Below are 22,413 nucleotides of genomic sequence, written 5' to 3'. Positions count from 1 at the left end.
ATATCTCTGTAAGATTATTAACCCTTATGCCCAATATAAAAGCATATATCCTGTCAAATCAGATTCATATCATAGCTACAGATTGCCCCTTTCTCCTAAAATTACATAAGTAATAATTAAACAAGCTTAATCAGTGCTTTTAATTGGAAATATACTCAACACTCTACTTTTAGAAATAGTAATTATGAAAGACAAGGACCTAATTTGTTCTCATAAGTTTTACTGGGTTTTTGAAAGGTTTGCTATATTATTCGGCACTGGGGGGAAAATGCATAGAAGTGGAAAACTGTCTTGCCTTTTATTAGTTTTACATAGTTTTTAGAACAAATATTCCTTCTGTTCACTTCTGTTTGGAGAAAAATTAATGAATTTTTAAAGTAATTGACTTGTTTTTCCTGAATCGAAATAGTAGAAAGGACCTTAAGAAATCAATACTTCTGTTTCTAGTTTAACATCTCCAAACCATCAGAGGCTTGTCTTCATTTTTCTTAAAGTATCTCATTATAGCCTTTATTGGTGTAAACCAATTGAATGTATGGGCCTCTGGCCTCTGGGTCTCGTAATGTTACTTTTTTTTTTTTCTGTGTGTAAATTGAATTGTATTATGCACCTGTAATATGGTTATCTTATGATGCAAAGATGCTCCTGGGATCAGGCCAGCTAACCTAGCCCTGCGAAGACTAAAACTAGGAAGTACAATAGGACTTATTTGTGATGTGATGAATTTGATAAGTATGGCATGACTTCCATCTGATTACCCCTTCAATACGTTACTTGATTTCAACTGTTTTATATGCATACTACTTAGAATGAATGTTTAGCTCTCTCGTTTAAATGTTGGAATCAGATCATCTAAAAGCCTATGGCCTCAAGTTCTTGGTTAAATTTGAATAATATGCAGTCAACTAGTATTTATTGAGTCCTTATCATGTGCCTGACGCTACTCTAGCCACTGGAGATACATCAGAGAAAATAAAGATGATTCATTGTCTAATACAGTGATGGGGCAGGAGCAGGGAAGGGCACATGTTGTCTTTTCTAGCCAACTTCTTTAAGCATTCCTTGTTAGACTAGTAAATTACCAACAGAATAGTTATCACTGTTTTCATCTTGATTCTCCAAGTCTCATTTTGTACAAGAAGAGAAATAAAAATAGGAAATTTGTAAATTAGATGATCCGCACAGCCTCTGAAAATCTGGTAACATATGTTATCCATAAAATATCCATTTCCAGATTAAAATCTATTAAACTATGAGACTGACCAATTTAAATACCTGTAAAATAAGAACCTGCCACACATTCTAGTGCAATGCTCATGGTAAATCAAGAGCTCCTTTGAATACTGGATATCAAGAGAGTCACTGGTGTACCTAATCCCACATTAATAATGATGATCATAATCCCCCCACCCTGAGCTGGTATGTTATGTTAGATGACAGATTCTACAATCTTCTGTTTAAGCATAAAAGGCCTTGGTATGTAATAAGAGACATTGTTTTAAATGCCTTCTCTTTGAATTTTTTCTTTCCATGCTCATGTAGGACCTATTCAATAGTAACAGTAAGAATGATTTTATGTATTCTTTTTAACGTAGCAAATTCCACTTTAATGAATATATCCTACAGGAACAAAATAGCCAATGTATAAAGATACATGTAAAAGGAAGTTCATCTTACTATTATAATCACAAAAAACTGCAAATATTATGAATGTCCAACAGTAGTGGAATGGTCCAAAAATTATGACATATCCATATTATGGAGCTATTCAAGTGATCTAGAAGTATGTATCACAATAGATTTCTACAATGTTGCTAAATTTAAAAAAAGAATTACACAGTATATTTACTCACTTTTGAGGGGAAAAAAAAGAACAATCTATACAAAGTGCAATATGTTAGTATGTGGTAATAAACACACAGCAAATGGTTAAGATTACTGAGATGGGGGAGTATTAGCCCTTCTTTTATACACGCCTGTATGTTGACTCATTTACAACAAGCACATGTTAGCTGTGTCACATACAAAATATGAGGCAGACGTTTATTGAAACCTGCTCCCATAATGTTACATCCAAACTGTAAAGAATAGTAATATCACATAATTCATCTACCTTATTAATGAGAATATTAAAGAATTTTAAATGCTGAACAAATATTTTAAAACATCTTTTTTTGAATTATTTAAAACTCACCCTTATAAAATTTAGTTGCATATTTATAAAGTGAAGTCATCATTCTTTTTCCCAAGTTATTCATCACTAAGTATATAATTGGAAGTCAGTTTCAAAGCTATGACTTCAGTGTCCCTGTACTTTTTACTTTATAAATAGCCCAAACTTTCTAGCTGCTTGTATGTAGTATCCCACTATGCTTCAATAACACCTACATCAAATACACGTGTACTAAGTACTAAACCCTGGAGACATGTTTCCAAATCTTCCAGTTAGTGAGAAAACGATGAATGCCATAAAATATCATCAAGTAGTTTTTTTAAAACTTACAAGTTCAATAAAATACCTTAATTTCCTATTTTAGAAAACCAGCATTAGATCAGGATTGGAACTCTTATGTCTGGTAATCACTTGTCACCTAATTCTATTCATCTCCATGAGGGTTGTTATTGTGGAACTTACACTCTTTTGAATACTTTTTTTACTGGGAGATCGCCTAACACCTCCTTGCTTAGGACACAACAGTAAGTTTCTTTACTACTCAGTATAGCAGTAACACAAAAGAATTAAGGTCCAATCTTTCCCTGTACCAATGGCCATCTGTCCTTAATTGTTCCTTCCTATCTGATTTCCTTCTTTCTCTTCTAATGCTGCTTCATCTTCTCCCCTTGTAGATTCTTAATGCTACACCTTTGGCTAACATAAAATATTACCAACTCACTGTGAGATCATACGAGTTGTAAGTAGCAAATTCATGTCTAGAATCCATGTAGTCATTAATCCACATTTTTAGGTGTACCACTGTATTGAACCTACGGGAAAAAATAGGCTCAGATTGGAGCAAGAGGAAAGAGGGCTGAGAAAGAAGGTCTCTGGGGAAACAAATGGAATATATATTATTTTGTATTATATTTATATTATTTCTTTGATAATCTACTCTCCTTCATTTATTCCATCCTGCTTTTGATTTCGAAGACTTCTTTCTTGCTTTCTGAACATATCCTTTTCATAGCATCCCGTTTTAGGTCTATGACCACAGTTTTTTCTTTCATTTCTCTGTGACAATTATAATTTTTTGAAAGCTTTCTTCTGCTCCTGCATTGTCTTTATTTCATCCAGGCACCTCTATTTCTGACTATTTAATTTTAATCTATCTCTTCCCTATTGGAAACATTATTTAAGTATTGAGTGATTCATAGATGCTCATTTATATTTAAGAACTAAACAGCTGATTGGAATCCCTCTGTTCATGAATGGGATCTGGCAACAGGTAGAGTAATCAGAAGCAAAACACAATTTTTGGAGAACTCCAAAAGTAAGTTGTTGAAAATCTTTTACCTAAGTGCTTTCAGTTTCTTCAAACTCATAGGAAGAGATGTGACAAATGTAGAAAATTAAAAAAACAGAAGCCACAATTAGAGTCTGGAGGCCAGAAGGGGGAGCTCTCATGCCCTGTGATGATAGCAGAGCCCAAGAGGAAGAAGAAAGACTCCTTTCCTGCAAGGGCTCAGCCAATGAAAACACATAGACTCTTTGTTTACTACACCCCTCCAACTTCCTTGTCCTTTTTATAAAAGCGTTCTCCTTCCTTTGCCATTCAGGGGCTTGTACATGTGGCTGCCTGCATGTGGCTCACCATGGTTGCAGACCCCAAGCTGCAACTCTCGGCTGATCTTGGATAAATCATCTTTGCTAGAGAAGTACCTGGCAGTCTATTTGTCAGGTCAACACAAGAATGTGTATAATATGTCCAGTTACTGGAATTCTGAGAACAGGATGGATAAGAGAGCTATTATGGGTTGAATTGTGTCCCCTCTACTTAATTTGTATCTTTAAGTCCCAACCCACCAGGACCTCAGAATATCACCTTATCTGGAAAAAGGGTCACTGCAGAGGTAATTAGTTATGATAAGGTAATACTGGAATAGGATGGGCCCCTGATCCAATATGCCTAGTGCCTGTGAGAAGGGGAACTTTGGGCATAGAAACACATACACAGGGAGAACGCCATGTTAAGATTAAGACAGAGCTCAAGGTGACATGGCAGAAGCCAAGGAACTTCAGGTATTGCCAGCAAGCCACCAGAAGCTCAGAGAGAGACACAGAACAGAGCCTTCCTTGCAGCCCTCAGAACGCACCTGCCTACACCTTGATCTCAGACATTCAGCCTGCAGAAATGTGAGAAAAGACATTTATGTAGTTTAAGCCACCAAATTTGTGGTTTGTGGTACTTTGTTACAACAGTGTGAGGAATCCAATACAAGAGATTATAGTTCGATAGGTAATTATTCTTTTAATCCCATGTTGTTAGCCCCTTATCTCATGACAACCCTTTATTCAACTGGCTTTCCTGAATCTGGAGCTTCTCTGGTTCAAATTATCCAGAGAATCACCTTCTGGTCCCTTACCTGGTGAGGGGTGTGGATGTGAGGGGAGAAATAGTTGCCCACTTGTGTGGCCTAGGGAGGTGGTCCTGGAGCACATGGAGAGCCTCCTCGCAGCGTGCAAGTCCTGAGCCTCTGAGGGGTTCTGTGGGGTGAACTGACTGGCTCTGTGTACCAACTCCACTCCAGTCAGTCACTTCTTACTTCTGTTTGAAAGCTGAGGAAATTCCTCATACATTATGTGTCCTTTTCCATTTCATTTGTCCTTACATTTTAAACACACAGACACACATTTTTAATTCATGTATTTTTGCTTTAGTGATAAAGTTTAGTGATTTTGCTTTATGAGATAAAGGAGATAAATACTTGCTAATTCACCATTTTTAATCAGAAGCCCTTTGCTTCTAGTCTTGATATGTTACATTTGAACATCAAAGCCAGAGAGCAGGTAGACATGACAGGCCAAACACATGCACTCCCTTCCCTTTATGCCCCCAATCCCTTAAAATCTGGGAAGAAATTCACAGTAGCATTATAAAATAAGAAAGGATTCCATGAACAGATAAGACTTCTCGAGGAATTTCTCGATGATGGAAAAAGTGATTGTGTGGGACGATTAATTGTACAGATGATGAAAAACACAGTTAACCCTGGAACAACACAGGTTTGAACAGGGTCAGTTCATTTACACATGGATTTTTTTCACTAAATATATACTACAGGACAACACAATCTGATCCTCAGTTGGTTGAATCCAAGAATGAGGAAACTCAGATATGAGAGCCAACTGCAAAGTTTACATTTGGATTTTCGACTGTTTGGGGAGGTTGGGGGGCCCAATCCCTCAGTTGTTCAAGGGTCAACTGTAGTTTGTATTATGTTGACTGAGAAGTGGCAGAGCAAGAGAAACCAAAGCTCCAGTGCTCTGAAGAAAACCACATCCTGAAGAAAACCACTGTTGAATTCAGAGCAGACCCTAGAAAAAAGGCAAATTCAAAGTGAACAAATATGAATAGCAGGAGATGTCATCTCTGAGTGATCATCAGGGTGAGTGGCTAATAAGTCCAGCTAGGCGGGATTACTGGCAGGGCTGGGGCAAGGTTCTCCAGAAGGCTGTTATACAGTCTGAACCAGCATCCAATATATGGTGCTGTTTCTCCCACAGCCAGGGCAGGAATCAAGGGTTGGAAATGAGCGGGGCACCACTCACTATTACCCCTAGTAACCCAGTGGCAAAATCTCTGCCTCCTATGCTCATGACTTTATGCTCTGCTGGCCTAGAGGTCTTAGTTCCAAAGGGAGGAATGCTTCCACTACACCACAATGATTATCTGTTGGGCTGGAAGTTAAGACTGCCACCTGGCCAAGAAGGGAGTGACTGTGCTGGCTGGGGTGACTGCTTCTGACTACCAAGGGGCAACTGGAGTGCTACTCCACAACAGAGGTAATGGAGAGTGTGTGGGGGGTACACAGATCTCTTAGGGTCTCTTAGTATCATCAGGCCTTGTGATTAAAATCAATGGAAAACTACAACCACTCAATCCAGGAAGCGCGACCGATGGCTCAGACCCTCCAGGAATGAAGGTTTGGATCACCCACCAGGTGAAGGAACCCGATCCGCTGAGGTACTAACTAAAGACAAAGGGAACATAGAGTGGGCAGTGGAAGGGCATTCCCTTCCTTTTCATATTAAAAGATGAAAAGGAGAATCTGATCATCTTGATGCCCAAGGGTAGGTGAGTTCATCAAACTCTCCTTAAGGTCTTGAAGGCTATGTCCTTTTGTTCTTCCTATAAAACTGGATCAGGGTTGTTACAAAATGTAGAGAGGTTTGGCCATAAGAGAGAAATGTGGAATTCAGTTTCACCAATAACCAACTAGCCCAAGTCAACCTGACAGTTAGTGCTTAGTTTTGTGCTTTAGGAGACTTTAGGACGCCATGAAGTCTATCTGGGTCTAGGTGTGCCCCTTGTTCTAATATCAGATGCTCTAAATATCGACTCTGGGTTTGGGCAAACTGCAATTTTTCTTCGGTGACCTCATGCCCCTTTAAGACTAAAAGCTTTAGCAACTGAATGCTGTTTTCTTGTGAGGAGGCTTGAGAAGAGCAAAGCAGCACATCATCCACACGGTGCAACCAAGGAGAACCCCAGGGAACTTTATATCACCCAGATCGGCTAGTAGGACTTCTGAGTAATAATAACCCCGAGCCATTACTGTCGAAGTGAATAGTTCTCCTCATGTAAAGGCAAAAAGGTATTGCTCAGCTTCCTTAACTGGAATACTAAAGATGCACCGCGTAGGTCGGTCAGGTGAGAAACCTGCTTCCGGGGGACGGACGTTAGTGCCATGTGAGGATCAGGAACAACAGGGGTGTCAAGGGATAACAAGGCTGTCAACTGCTTGGAGGCCCTGGACAAACCTCCACCCTCAGCCCTCAGGTTTTCTTACCAGAAAATGGAGAGTATTATAAGGACTGATAAAAGGGATAATGAAGCCTTGACCCTTGTAACCTGCTATGATGGGTTTTATGCCTTGAAGGCTTTACTTATAGGTATTGATTAATTCTGAGAAGAGGTTCTGAGAGATCTATTTGAATCTTGATGGGAGGTGCACAGTGAATTTTGCCAAAATCAGTTGAAGGTTTTGCCCATAAGGAGGGTGGTACATGATTCAATAAGGACTAATGATTAATGTTCCCAGAATCAGCTCCAGTCCCATTAGAGACAGAGCAAATGAAAGATACCAAATGTTCATTAAATTCAAATTCACCTGGTTGGCTGCTTTGATGACTACTGTCACATTCTAGAATTATTTCCCCCTTTTAGGGGAAAGAAATTTCTGCATGATATTTCTCTAAGAAGTCTTGGCCTGATAAACAGATAGGGTGAAGGAGTTGAGGAGAAAAGGCTGTGTGTCTCAAAGGGCCTAAACAAAAAGGAATATGTTCAGAGATGGGAACCTTCTGCAGTTCACTAGAGACTCCCACGATCTGAGCTGTTTCAGTACTCCGGGGCAGGGGCTGTTTTATAGTAGTGGGGTTGAGCACTGACAGTGTGGCTCCAGTCACTTAGGAGTGGAATAGATCATCCCCAATCTGGAGAAATGTTTCTGCAAGCTGATTAACAGGAAAGATTAGGAAGATCCTTGTAGTTCTTCAGAGCCCTGTGATTAAGAACTGGGAGGATGTTGGAAAGACTGGTTCGTTGACTGAAAGAACCTGAAGAGCTTGAATCTGTAACAATCTATTTTCCAATGTCCTGGCTCTTTGCAATGACAACAGAAACTAGAAGGTTTGGCTTTGTTTAGGGGACTTAATTTGCTGGAGTTGACTAAGAATTTTAGTAGTCTTTCTTTTAGGTGACTCATCTAGAGTGTGAGAGAGCTGGTTTGCCAGATTAAGCAAATCTGGAGTGGACATAGTTTCCCATCCCATCCTGGTCCTTTTTACTGGTAGGGAAAGGTCCCCGTTTAGCCCATTAATAAACACAGACGTAAAAGATACCCAGGTGGAACCAACATCTGAAGGAAGACCAGAATCTCCTTCAAAAACAATCCGAAGTCAATTAAAATAGTCATGAACAGATTTATCAGATTTTTGTGTGTGAAGCTGAATTTTGTTGCAATCAACAGACTTCGGAAAAGCCTTAGGAACTGGTTGACCAAGTCACCTAGCAACTGTCCACATCTGATCATACAATAAGTTAGAAGGCTGATCTCTCAGTCCTAAAGACCTTTCAGGATTTTCATCCAATGCTGGACCTGGCCTTCACCTACAAGCATATGAACTAGCTGATGTAAGTCAGAGAAAGCAGGTTAAGTTTGAATGACGATATTTATTTCTCTGTGAGGATCATCGGTTACTTTGGGAAAATGCTTGACTATGGCCTACATTTCAGCTGTAGTCCAGGGAATATAAGAAATTAAGGGTTTAGCTTTTGGATTCTCAGGAGGTTTAATTTTAAAGGGATGGGTTCTGATAGGTTCAGAGGAAAAGGGGGTGAGAAGAGTTTCAGGGAAAAAGGGAAATTCAGCAAGAGAATGAGTATGGGAAACTGGGGGTACAGGGAAATTGTAGTGGGTAAAAAAGGGAAGGAGAAAGAGTTCAAAGTACAGTGGCTTTTCATTGGCTGATTTGTGACAGTGTCTCACCGACAAGAGGAGGGAGTCTCTTCCTCCTGCAGGGCTCTGCTAGTATTGGAGGGCACGAGAAGTTCCCTGTCTGGTCTCCCAACTCTCTTTTAATTGAGATTTCTGTTCATCAGTTTTTACACCTATCAAATAAAAGTTCCAGGAAGACAGAAAAAGAGAAAATAAAGGGGATATCTCATCAAACCGAAGGAAATTTTTCATAACACCCAAAACCACAAACACTGAGATCTACAAAAATGCTCCAAGTGTTAAGACAATTAAAAAAAAAATCACCGTCTTAGACAATTGTGTAATTTCACAGGACTCAACAGAATTCAGAGAAACTGTTAAACGTTTCCCTATAGGAATAATACTGTTCACACAGGAACTGATGCTTTGCAAACTCCAGGGGGCGCCATGCATGTGACATTCTCTGGCATTATGTCCCAAAGTCAGAAAATGCCTCCTGGATCTGGGCAGTTCTTTAGTACTGGATGGGGATTAGAAGTCAATAGATCAATACTGTGGGCATCATATGAAATATATTGGTCTTTATCCCTGGTTTGTAGCACAGAGCTCCTAAAACCCTTGCTATGTCCTAAGGAACAGGCATATCTATTATTCGTGATAAGCACTTCTGAACACACTTAATTTTATACTAATGAGGTGACTTAGGGTGGGGCCCCTAGAGAGCTTTAGGATGGAGTGGTCACCAGAAAGGCCAAATGATTCAAAGGTTGGCACTTTGAGCCCCACCCATTGACCTCTGGGAAGAGCAGGGGTTGCTTCAGATTGAGCTCTATAAACACTCTCCGACAAGTAGATTTGATGAATTTCCAGGTTAGTTCATGCATCTACCTGCTAGAAGGGTGGTGCACTTAGTTCCCGGGGGCAGAAGCTCCTGCCCTTGGGACCCGTCTGGACCTTGCGTATGTACCTCTTCATCTGGCTATTTATCTATATTCTTTATAATATTCTTTATAATAAACTGGCAAATATAAGTAAATGTTCCTCTGAGTTCTGTGAGCTGCTCTACCAAATTAACAGAAATTTAGAAAAAGAAATTCAATCAATCAAACAAATCAAGAAGGAATTTTAAAAAAGATGTCTTGTAGTAACTTACGGTGAAAAAGAATATGAAAACAAATATATGTATGTTTCTATATGACTGAAGCATTACGCTGTACACCAGAAATTGACACACCATTGGAAACTGACTATACTTCAATAAAAATATATTTTAAAAAATTTTAGTTAAAAAAAGAGAAAGCAGTGTGAAAGACAAAACATGAAATGGCAGGAGTAAGTTCAAATATATTTGTTATTATAATATATAAAGTCTTCTATGAAAAGAATAGTTAGATTTTTAAAAATCTATGTATAATTTAAAAAAACGGTTCTTACCACGAAATTGGCTGAAAGTTTGAAAATGATATATTAATCAAATGCTACAAAAACAAGAACAATTTTGACAATACTACAATCAAGGACAAATAGAATTTACATTTATAAAACAGGAAAGAATACTTTTTTGATATTGGTCAAATATACACTGTGCCTCTTTCTATCATTTTATAAACCCCCTTCTCAAGAAAGAATCATCAGCCTCAGCTCAGAGGCTCTGAAAGCACTGCTAGTGCCTTAGCACTTACAACTTCTCGTCTTTAGTGTGTTTATTTTTATAGTTAATTTCTATTCACTTTGGGATATTTCACTTTGGCTTTCTTTCTTTCTTTTTTTTTTCCACTTTGGCTTTCCAATGACAGTTTTCTTTTTCAAATAAATCTTCTGAAGTATAAAAAGCAAGTGAAAGTAAAACATACCAAGGAAACAATAGCATATACGAGGCTTGGGTAGAGCGAAATACTCGAAGGCACCATATGACGCTACACAAATACAACAAAAACCAAAAGGTGACTGATGCTGCACAGGACAGCAAGCTGCTCACCCAGTCTGAAGAGAGCGAGCCTGCATCTCCCAGCCTCCCTCCCCAGGGCACCGAGGCCTGGCCGATGGAATGTGAGTGGAAGTCAAATTTTAATCTCCATCATGCAACCTTCTGCTCTCTTCCTCTTCTGCTGACTGAACCTCAGGCTCTAGTGAAAGAAAGAAGGATAAAACCAAAGGAGCTCTTCGGGAGTTTAACTGTGCCTCCACAGAGGTAACAGCAGTTATTGACACAGGCTGCCTTGCAGTCCAGGAAGATTTCCCTTTAGAAAGTCTTCAGGGCAGTGGACTTTTTCTTTCATTCAGTGCGTTGATAGCAGGATGGAGAGACTCACACACCGAAACACACTCACTCACTCCACACACTTATGCCTAGTGTTCTACTGGTTTGATTTATGTTCCTTGATCTAACTGAGGTTTTTATTGTATTATGTGTGATAACCAGGTTTTCTCCTTTATCAGCATTTGAATAATCAACAGAATTCATCATATACTTAAGAGGATACTTTTTTTTTTTTGAGGTTTTAGCAATGAATTTAATACAGGCAAGGGAAAGCTCTAATTATAGATGCGTCTCGTCTGTTCATCGCAGCCAGCCCAGAAACAGGCTTAGAAAGGATCTGGAAGCTCCTGCTTCAAGTTGTGGCAGTATGGTCATAAATTAGTAAAACCACATAAAAAAAATTACAAGGTTAAGGATCTTCACTACTTTAGACTGCTCTTTTTCCAGTTAGCACCAAATAAAGTTCTTGTATTATACTTATGAGAGTACTTACACTATTTATGTATGTGTGAATTGTCCTTTTGTATATTTGTGTTTCCATGTGTGTAACAAATTCCTAATCATGAGTGACGCATATTCACTATCAAGTTTCTGGGCTAATTTTTTCATTTACTCAGACATTACTGGGTACAAAACTGGTTGGGTGTCGTGAGAGATACTCTTTACTCTAGACCTGAGGGACTTGAGACTAGGCTCCTGTTCTCAAAAAGGTCTAATGGGGGAAAAAATGGAGAGAAAAAAAAAATCCCAGTATAGTAGAATAAATTCACTCCAGTCAAATAAATGAAAATGGAAATATTAGTGAGAGGTTATTTTTGACTAGTAAAGATGACTATTATTTTTTAATGTTAGTGTATGAGAAAAATGGATTATCTCATACAATGCTAAGAGAATAAAAATGGGTAGATCCTGGTTACAATTTGGGAATATGCAGTAAGTGCCTTAAAATGTGCACACTTTTGGCCCAGAGATTCAAATTCTTTGATTCTGTCATGAAGCAGCAGCCATGAATGTATGCAACAAATGTGCTTCGAGGATACTCACACAGCGTTGTTACTACTGGTACAGAATTATAATTAATTTACATGGCCAATAATTAGTACATTTTTTATAAACCAGCCACAGGGAAGACTGCTACACAGCTTTTAGAAAAAGATGCTGTAGAAGAGGATATAGACATGAAAAACATCTTCACATTACATTTTTATATTAAATGAAAAAATAACTTACAAATAAATCCATCCTTAGGTGTTTACATTTATCTTCGGGTAGCAGAGTCTCAGGGATTTTTATTTTCTGGTATATGCATACTGATACTTCCTAATCTGGAAATGTCCTTGGAGCAAACAACTGACTCTAGGGAAATGGGAGACCATCAAATCCATTACGGAGAGATTCTGTTATGTATGTGCAGCTTTTCTGTGTGAGACGGGCCCAAGGTAGGGTGGTCATATTAATTTAGAATTCAAATCCTGAGGATTTGTATAGAAAGTGTCAATTGTTTCACCGTCTGCTTGATACTCTGAAAATTCAGGAATCACTGATAATATTTTGGCATCTTCCCTCTTTACTCAGCTGCTACTGCAACACACCAGCATGTGGATGGTACTCAGCAGCCCTAGCAAAGTGGAAGAGTATGTTTATTAATTTACTTAAAGAATTTTGTCTACACTTTTAGTGTTACAACAGTTAGAGCTTGCTGGTAGGGGTCACATAAAGTCAATGTTATACCTTCAACGATGAGACCAGCCTACAGGAAAAGTACTGTAAATTTTTTTTTTTAACTTGGCTTCTGTGGTTGGAGAGAGTTAGCTGTCACCTTGACTGAATGAGATTTATTATTTCCATGGAGTGAGATTTTTTTTATATAATGACTGAATTTCTCTTAGTTATTTATAAAATCAATTAAATGAATACATGCATTAGTTATTAACCTTGGTGTTATAATTTTATCCACTTAAGTGCTATTTATCATCTGTATCCTCAATACCAGGCAAGCAGCCTGAGGAAGTTCAGGGAAAACTATGTTTGCCAATAGATTAAGATGGAATCTGAAGTTGATTTGCCTTTTATAGGTCCTTTAAGAGAGAAAAATTTTCTACTGGATGTCTGAGATAGGGACAAATACGTGAGTACATTCCTATGTAAGGAAAATGCATTCTATTTTCTACAAGAAGTTATGTCATAAACAGTTAAGAGTTAGTGGCCCCATCAGGATAAAGTGACCAGAACTATCTCAAAGACAGGAAGGATCTAACTGGGTAACCAAAGGAAGAAGAAAGGACTGGAAAGATGCCTTTGAAGAAGGGGAAGGTGACAGGCTGAGGAAGGCAAAATAAGTTTTAAAAGAGAGAGAGAGAGAGAGAGAGAGAGAGAGGCATGAATACCATCTAGACCTAGCCATAAGCCAGCTACTGACTGATGTCAATATTGGGTTAAGTTTTCTTTTTTTAAACCTGCCTTCAGGAAACTACATCATTTCTATGGTTTGGTATTCTGGATTTGGTTAATTTGGCATTTTAAAAAATACTTTTTCTTTTTTAGTTTTCTAATAAAATTCCACTTGAAAAAAACACCAGCACAAAAGATACACATGCCATCTGTACAACTGCAGAGGATCCGTGAGCCCTCAGCGTTGATTCTGGCTTGCCTATATATTATTTGCATGATTTGGATGAGTTCATCCAGACTTCTCTGAGCTTTAGATTTTACTTCTGTGAAATGTCAAGTTTGGTCTATGGGGTTCCCAAAATACATTCTGGGTTTACATTCTATCATTTGATGATAATGAGAAAATGCCTGTGCACACCGAGGGGCTGCTCATGGTAGCACGCTCAATCTGCTTGAGAAGCACAAAGTGTCTGGAAGTATTTGCAACAGTTGGAGGCCAAGATGGAAAGAGTGGGGACAACAGCAAGCATTATGAAATTTCGGCCTTAACTTTTCATTCATATTCAGATATAAACAACTTGGGCATAAATGTAAAAATATCTCAGTGTAGACTTCAGAAATGGTGGTTAAAGTATCAGTCGCCATAAGCTGAGGTACAGGGTAATACACCTGTGGCAGTACTTAATCTGAGAATAGGGAGGAACAAAAAGATTCCTTTCTTTTGGGTACTGAAAAAAATATATTGAAGGATACATTTATAAGCAAGAATTGCTGAATGTTTATTGCGCTGTTTGGGGGATTTAAAATGGCTCCACATTCTTTGCCATTCCTCCTATCCAGGAGTAAAGGTCTGTGTCCCCTCTCCTTAAATCCTCGTGGCTCTAGGCCTGCTTTGACCATTAGATTATGGCAAAAACAACACTGTGCCAGTTTCCAGGACCTGACTGTAAGAAACTGGCAGCTTCTACTTCCTGTTTCTTTAAAAACTTTTTCTAGGAGCCTTGCACTGTCCTGTAAGAAATCCAACTACCTTACAACTATCATGCTATAAAGGTCACATGTTGGTGCTCTGGTCAACAGTTCCAGCTGAACTCAGTCTTCCAGACTATCCTGCCACAGAAACAGTCACGTGAGCAAAAGGTCTTGGACCTCCCAGACCATCCCAGTCATCAGTTTATGTAACTTGAGGATCCCTATCAATCCCATATGGAGGAGAAGAGTCTCTCGGCTAAATCCTGTTCAATTTCTTTAACTGTAAAACTGTGATGTAGATCAAAACTGTTGTTTGACACTCCTAAATCTTGGGGTAAGTTATTAAGCAGCAATAGGTAACTGAAACAATATGATAAAACATTCTTGACATAAGTCTTCTTTCCTTGAAATCTTATTTGGTTTGTGGTATCCTGGGGAGACAGTTTATGAAATCAGACCTTCTAATCTTGAATCCTATTGGATGACTTCTTGAGTATTACATCTAGACAGAGAATTGTATTACTTCCATTCATCTTTTTGCTTATTTTCCTTTATATTCTTGAGTGGCTACCTGGCAATGAAAGGACTAGAATTCCTTTATGTCTGTAGAAAGGTAATCCAACCTCCATTAGGTAAAATCCAACAATCCCTTATTCTAAACTGGCAATTTTTCCCCAAATATTTCTGCCTTCCATGGTTGACACCATGTTGGGATTGGGAGACAGTCTCTACCAGCTGGATTTAGATAGAAGAGCCAAGACTTTTGAAAGATAATTTTTTTTTTTTTTTACTACTTCACTAATCCTGTTCACCTCAGGCAAATTACTCAAACTCTCTGAACACCAGATTTGCTTTTTATTTTTTTTTAATAAAATGAGGATAATAAATACTTCTCTGTTGTATGCAAGTATATGTTGGTATCATAGTATATACTATGGTTGGTAGCAAGTATATACTATAAAGCGTCTTCCATAAAATAACCTGGCCATATAATATGACATAATAGTAAGGAATGAATTGATATTAGAAACAGCTTCTCCCAGATTCCAGTCCCAAATCTATCTCTTTTTCTATTCACCTCAACAATTCCTGAATGCCTCCCATCTTTCAGGCTCTGATCTATACGCTTGAGATACAAAGATAGGTAAGTCACACCTTCTGGCTTTGAGAAGCCCAGAGATCAAGAAGGAATTTATAAATTAAATCAAGTATGTAAAATTGGACAGCTGACATCTGAGGAATTATAAGGGCTCATTTACACATCATGGCAGCTTTAAGAACAGAAAACAAAAAAACAGTTAAGTTATTAAGATACAGTGTGAAACTCAGCAGGAGAGATTATCTGCAAGCACAGAGTGAAGCAGGACACAAATCACGTTCTCAAAATCACAGTCAGAGAAGAAGTTGAGAGCAAGAAAAATATTCTTGAATAAAATCTGAGCAACAAAACCCCAAGTGAATTAAACAGGCAGAATGAGCCTTTTGGATGGCATTTTGTAAAAGGGTTGGTATATGCTATTTTTGTTAAAGAGATTTAAAAGAAGGTAAACTTGAACAGTTGGTGTCAGTAGTACAAAACTCATTGTCAAACTGGACCATTAGGCCATGAGAAACTGAAAGTGAAACTAATGGAAATAAATTCTTCGTAGCTCACCTACCGACATGAATGTGTACATATGTATATTGAATCTGATGTACAGCAGCTCTAAAAGCCACCTGATCTCTCCCCTAAAGATGTACAACACCTCCTGATACATATTCAGCCAGGGGTCTGTTTCAGGCAACATGGAGAGCATTAGGAGGAAAAATAAAAAAGCATACGCAAAACTCACTAGCTGCATCCACGCCATCCTCCAGGTCCATCTCCTGCCTCCTAAGCCTTCCTGTTATTTCTCCAGACAAAAGAGTTCATTCGATGAAGGGTATTTAAAAGGCAATGATATGTTGTGATAATATATGTTGGCACTTCACTCATTCAAAAGTATTAACTGAGTACCAGCTATATTTCCAGTATACATACTAAATTATGTAAATTTTATTTTTTAACACAAGTGATTATTTTAGCAATTAGTTTTCATTAACTATCTTAAGACTCCCTCCAGCCTTAATACCCAGTGATCCTGGAGCCAAGATTTCTTTGGGAAAACTATTTTTGCCTAAATGAAAATTTTATTCTATCTCCACTCCAAAATCCATTACCCAACTTAAATGTGTCTGTTTTTGTACAAAACTGTGTCTGGCTTAGGACAAACCTATCATCAGTATTCAAAACAACGGAAAATATATGAATTTGATTGTTATGTTTTGAAAGTGTCCAAAACAGAGATAACTTAGTATCTCTGTCAAAGATATCTATAGTTAGAAAAAGTATACTTTAAAAAGTATGATATATATACTTTATAACGTAAGTAAATTAATATTGAGATCTGCCCTAAAAATGTCTTAGGGTACATTGACTTTAAAAATCATTAAAATATTTCAAGGTTAAAAAAAGGAATTGAAGCATTAAAAATGTAGATCTAAAATTAGGATTTTAGGATCAGATGGTACAATTCATTTTTTCAAGGATATTTTGATACTTGGTTAACCATATATTTTTCCACGATTTCCAAATTTCCTATTTAGATACAAAAACTTTACAAAATGTATAATAGTAACATTGATCCTGACCTTATGTAGGGAATATTTTATTCTGCTGAGTATCTATTTTTAGATTTTTATTTTGATGTTTACTAGAAGAATGTCTCCTCTTAAATTATGTGAATAAATGTTAAGAACTGAAATTATTTACAAAATAGAAACAGACTCACAGACATAGAAAACAAACTTATGGTTACCAAAGGGGTAAGGGGATGGATAGGGATAAATTGAAAGTTTGAGATTTGCAGATACACACTACTATATATAAAATAGATAAACAACAAGGTCCTACTGTATAGCACAGGGAACTATATTCAATTTCTTGTAGTAACTTATGATAAAAAAGACTATGAAAACAAAATATGCATGTTGCTATATGACTAAAGTATTTTGCTGTAAACCAGAAATTGACACAACATTGTAAACTGACCATACTTCAATTAAAAAAAAAAAGGATTCACAAATCTAGGAATTTCTGCCTGGAACATCTGATACACAGGAAGAAATATATTTTCTTTAGATATCTTTAAGTAGAAGACATTTTCTGAATAATCTATTTATGAATCATACTTTTGACACTTTTTCACTGAATGTTATTATTTTAATTAACTCATCCTTAATGACAATATTCCATGAAGTTTTAAGTTGGATAAACATTTGAATTCCTTAGGAACTGAGAATATTATCACCAAATTTTGCTCATACAAAAGTATCATAAAGCCCAAGGAAAGCCTGAATCCGAAATCAAATCTCAAAATCTTTCAAAGAGAGGTTATCTATTTACCTGGTTCTATTAAAGAATGTAATCCCTACATTATATAAAATACAACTTTCGTGTCATGTAATTAGGAGTTAACAGTGACATACAATCTTTTTTTTAAACCTCAGGGGCAAATAGTTGCCATTCCCATTTTTTGGTTCCTGGTACACTGTCATTATTGGCATAACCCTTCTCTGGTTTGGTTTTGTCTTATTTAACTTTACTCTAGTTCCTCTTCAGATCCTATTCCAACTCATATCTGCACCCCTCCTCCCAGGGTATATGCTGATGTATTTTATGTCCTAGAAAGTTTCTGTATCTCTAAAACACACAGCGTTTCTTTTGTATGCATGTGTTTTTAATTTACACAAATGATACTGCTCTCTGTATTTTTCACTTAGCGTGCTTTCAAGATCTATCCACGTGGCTTTGATTACATCTAGTTCGTTCTTTCTGACTATTTCATAGAATACTATAATAAGCATCATCACATTTCATCTATCCGTTATCTCAGTGATGGACAACTAAGGTGCCTGCGGATGCCCACTTCACAAATGGTGCTGAGGTAAACTCTCTTGTATCTGTTTCTTTATGGGCCTGTGCGAGATTGCCCCTGGGCAAATGACCAGGAGTGGGGTTTCTGAGTCAAAGGTTACATGCATTATTTACTTGTCTATCGTATTTGTCTTTCCAGAGAACCAGTTCTTGGTTTTGTTGAACTTTTCTTTTCACCTTAGTTTTTTTTTTTTGTCATTCTCTATTTTATTGATTCTGCCTCTATCTTTATTTCCTTCTCCTTTTCCCCCTACCAGCTTTACTCTGTTGTTCTTTCTCTACCTTCTTGAGTTGCACTCCTAGTTCATTTGTTTTTAATTATTCTGGTTTTCTAATAAATGCATTCAAGACTATGTTTCCATCGCATGTTGCTTTAGGAATGTTCCTTACACTTGATATATCATACATTGTCTTTTAGTTCTAAGTATTTTGTAAGTTCCCCCTTTTTTTCTATTTAATCAAAGGTCATTAATAGTATGCTATTTAAAGTCTCTAAAACATGGTCTATGTGTGTGCATGTGTTTTTAAAGATATGCTTTTATGCCTAGTTCTACAGATAAATTGATATAACATGTTGGGGGTGGAGTGAACAGAAACCACTGCTATATTATGGACCTATTCAAGTGTGGTCCTGAGAGACAATGATGAAAGGAAATCCTCCCAGAGGGCAGAGCTTTGAGCAGCACACCAGGTCATCACCGTTGTGGGGACAGAAGAGTAGCCTGAAAAAAGACTATAAGATCGTGAGAAGTGCCATGTGGCTTGGCTGGTGGGTCAGGAGACTGGATGAACCAAGACTGAAAGATAACAGATGAAGGAAGACTGAGGAAGAGGCAGGTGGATACATCTTTAGAAGGAGCAGAAAATGAAGATGAGGAAGCGAAAACCAAGTGTACAGAATAACTCGTGCAGGGAGGTTACCTCGCCTCTGTCCCCAGCTGTGCCAGTGCTCACGGTGAGCCTATGAAGAGTAGTCATCGGGGTGGAGATGGAGGCTATCTGTGGATTTAATTGCATCGCTTCCTTTTACTAATGCTAATCCAACTGCTGCTACAGCTGAATATCAGGTCTGCCAGGAGCAGAGACGGATGCTGGGCCCTAAAATGGTACTGCCCTCAAGGAGATCAGTCAACAACTATGTGGCAAATTGGCTGCACTGGACCTCATCACAGCTAAGGAAGCATAACAACACGCAGATGACCAGAACCAACCAGTCCCACCATACACCACATCACCAGAATCTACCAGTCTGATAGAACGTTGAAATAGCCTCTTCACAGGTACAAACCGAGGCATCAGCTTGTGGATGACACTCTGTGGCACAGGATATGATATATATTTTGAACCAATGGTCATTATATGTGCTGTGACTGACAGCCAGGACACATGGGTTTAGGAATTAAAGGATAGAAATAGGAGTCATTCTTATCATCACAGCCACTCTGGATGTTTGTACTTTTATTGGCAAAGCTTGGGTTATGCAGGATTACAGGGGACCAGTAAGGTTCTACTGAATCTGAGGCTGTGGCTGCCACCTGTTCATTTTTGGCTCCTCAAGCCAATAGGCCAGGAAGCAAATAAGAGTTACTACATAGGAGGGTGTAATTGACTTTTTACCATGAAAAGATAGAGTTACCACTGTGTAATGGGGGCAAAAAGAAGTATGTCTGGAACTTAGGGGATTCACTGAGTTCTTCTTGGTGATTCCATCTCTAACTATGACAGTGAAAAGTCAATTGCAACAACCATAGATTGGTTAGAAAACAGTAAAAAGGGATAGGGATGAAGGTCTGAGTTTCACTGAAGTGAAGCAACCTGGCCTAGTGGGAACGCTAGCCCAGAGGGGCGCACCAAACAGTGGCTGCCGCAGACGTGGGCCGCTGCATGGCAGATACAGGCCCGGGACTGATGGCGGCAGCAGGGACTGCAGGCTGTCCCATCAGCTTTCTGTTGTTAGTATTTCATTTCATTTCATTTTAAAATTTTGACCGGCCACTAAATTGAAGAGTAGTGACTAGACAGTGGGGAAAGTGTGCAGTGCAAAGGGTAGGTTACTGCAGGCCGTTGGCGTCCAACCCACATCCCCTGTGTAATTATGTTTCCCATACAGACTAATAGCTTCTTCTTCCAAGCGCTGTGACCCTTAGCTAGAGAGTGTCTTGGATCTCAGGAGGGTGCTTGGCCATACATGGGGACGACTGGAATGTCCAGGGAGCTAATGACTGCGGAAACTGCCCTTAGCCAGTGAGGGGCTGGAGCTGGTGGGCAAACACCCAGCTTTTCTGCTTTGTGAATGGGACAAGTCTGAGGCCTGCTTTATGGCTCCCAGAAGGGCCCAGTGGGATTTAGCCTCATTGTCCAAAGTGATAACCTGTTCCTTAATATGTCCTGTCCTGACTTTCTTCCTCTCCCTGTCTCACTTCTGCTTTTCCTTATTGGTGCTATTTGTAGTCAGCATCAAAATAAAATATTTGTACTCAAACCCTTGGCTCAGGGTCTGATTCTGGGAAAATCCAGCCTAAAATGATTTTGATATGTTCCCTTTAGAGAGGATCAGTATCTTAGCCCTCTCTCAACTCCCACCAGTCTTTCTAACCATGGTAACATTACCACTTGTTTATCTCAGAATCCTTACTGATGCATCTTTTTTTTATAATGTTTCTTCTTTATTTTTTTGGTAGTGATCATATAAACAACAGTAAATGTTATTAATTGTTCATTTCTGTTCTTTCTGGAATGTTTCTTCCAAAAGTGTTTGTGTGATAAAACTTCTGAGACTTGTATTCTTTAGAGCGTCTTCACCTTACCCTCACATCTAAATGATCACCTAGATATAAAATTCTAATTCAGAGTTCCTTGAGCACTTTCAGATGCATGCTCTGTGGTCCCCTTGCCTCTGCTGTTGCTGTTGAGAAGCCTGATGTCATTTTAATTCTTGTTCTATTGTAGATGTCTTGGTGCATCTCTCTGAAACCTTTTAGAGTATTTTTTCCTTGTACACATTTTATTTTTTACAATAAATGAAAGAGCAAATCATCCATATACTATATTGTTAACATATACATACAATATTTGGCATTTAAAAATGATCTATCCTTCAGTGGAACAGATTAGAGAGCCCAGAAATAAACCCACACACTTACGGCAAATTAATCTATGACAAAGAAGGCAAGAATATACAATGGAGAAAAGACAGCCTCTTCAGTAAGTGGTGCTGGGAAATCTGGACAGCCACATGTAAAAGAATTTAACTAGAACACTGTCTAGTATTATATACAAAAATAGACTCAAAATGGATTAAAGACCTAAATGTAAGGCCAGATACTATGAAACTCCTAGAGGAAAACATAGATAGAACACTCTTTGACATAAATCACAGCAACATATTTTTTGATCTGTCCTCTAAAGCAAAGGAAACAAGACCAAAAATAAACAAATGAGATCTAATTAAACCTAAAAACTTTTGCACAGTAAAGGAAACCACTGACAAAACGAAAAGACAACCTACGGACTAGGAGAAAATATTTGCAAGTGATATGATAAGGGGTTAATATCCAACATTTGTAAACAGCTCACAACTTAACATCAAAAAAAAAAAAACTGATTAAAAAATGAGCAGAAGACCTGAATAGACAGTTTTCCAAAGAGGACATGCAGATGGCCAACAGGCACATGAAAAGATGCTCAACGTTGCTAATTATCAGGGAAATGCAAATCAAAACCACAATGAGTTATCATCTCACACCTGTCAGAAAGGCTATCATCAAAAAGAACATAAATAAATATTGGCAAGGATGTGGAGAAAATACACTGTTGGTGGGAATGTAAATTGGTACAGCCACTGTGGAAAACAGTATGAAGGTTTCTCAAAAAATAAAAATAGCACTACCATATGACCCAGCAATTTCACCCCTGTGGATATGTCCAAAACAGCCCAAAAACACTGATTCAAAAAGATACATGCATAACATGCATCCTAATGTTCATAGCAGCGTTATTTATAATTGCCAAGATATGGAAGCAACCTAAGTGTCCATCAACAGATAAATGGATAAAGAAGATGTGATATAATACTTAGCCATAAAAAAGAATGAAATTTTGCTATTTGCAACAATATGGATGGACTTAGAGGGCATTGTGCTAAGTGAAATAATTCAGACAGAAAAAGACAAATACT

General features: G+C 38.1%; 1 long non-coding RNA gene across 2 annotated transcripts in view; it reads right to left on the bottom strand.

Moving 5' to 3' along the window:
- Positions 1 to 47: 47 nt before the first annotated feature.
- Positions 48 to 22,413, bottom strand: part of LOC141577446 (uncharacterized) — a 38,103-nt gene continuing 15,737 nt past the window's right edge. For both annotated transcript variants that reach the window (XR_012506341.1, XR_012506344.1), the window contains exons 3-5: positions 10,637 to 10,784; positions 8,710 to 8,831; positions 48 to 5,533 (exon numbers count right to left, since the gene is read on the bottom strand). This is a non-coding gene — a long non-coding RNA (uncharacterized LOC141577446). The remainder of the gene's footprint in view (positions 5,534 to 8,709; positions 8,832 to 10,636; positions 10,785 to 22,413) is intronic.

The sequence above is a fragment of the Camelus bactrianus genome, chromosome 1 (assembly GCF_048773025.1).
Source record: "Camelus bactrianus isolate YW-2024 breed Bactrian camel chromosome 1, ASM4877302v1, whole genome shotgun sequence".
In the NCBI taxonomy this organism is placed as follows: domain Eukaryota; kingdom Metazoa; phylum Chordata; class Mammalia; order Artiodactyla; family Camelidae; genus Camelus; species Camelus bactrianus.
The sequence above is the reverse complement of the archived record's forward strand: the minus strand, read 5'-3'. Positions and strand labels throughout refer to the sequence as shown.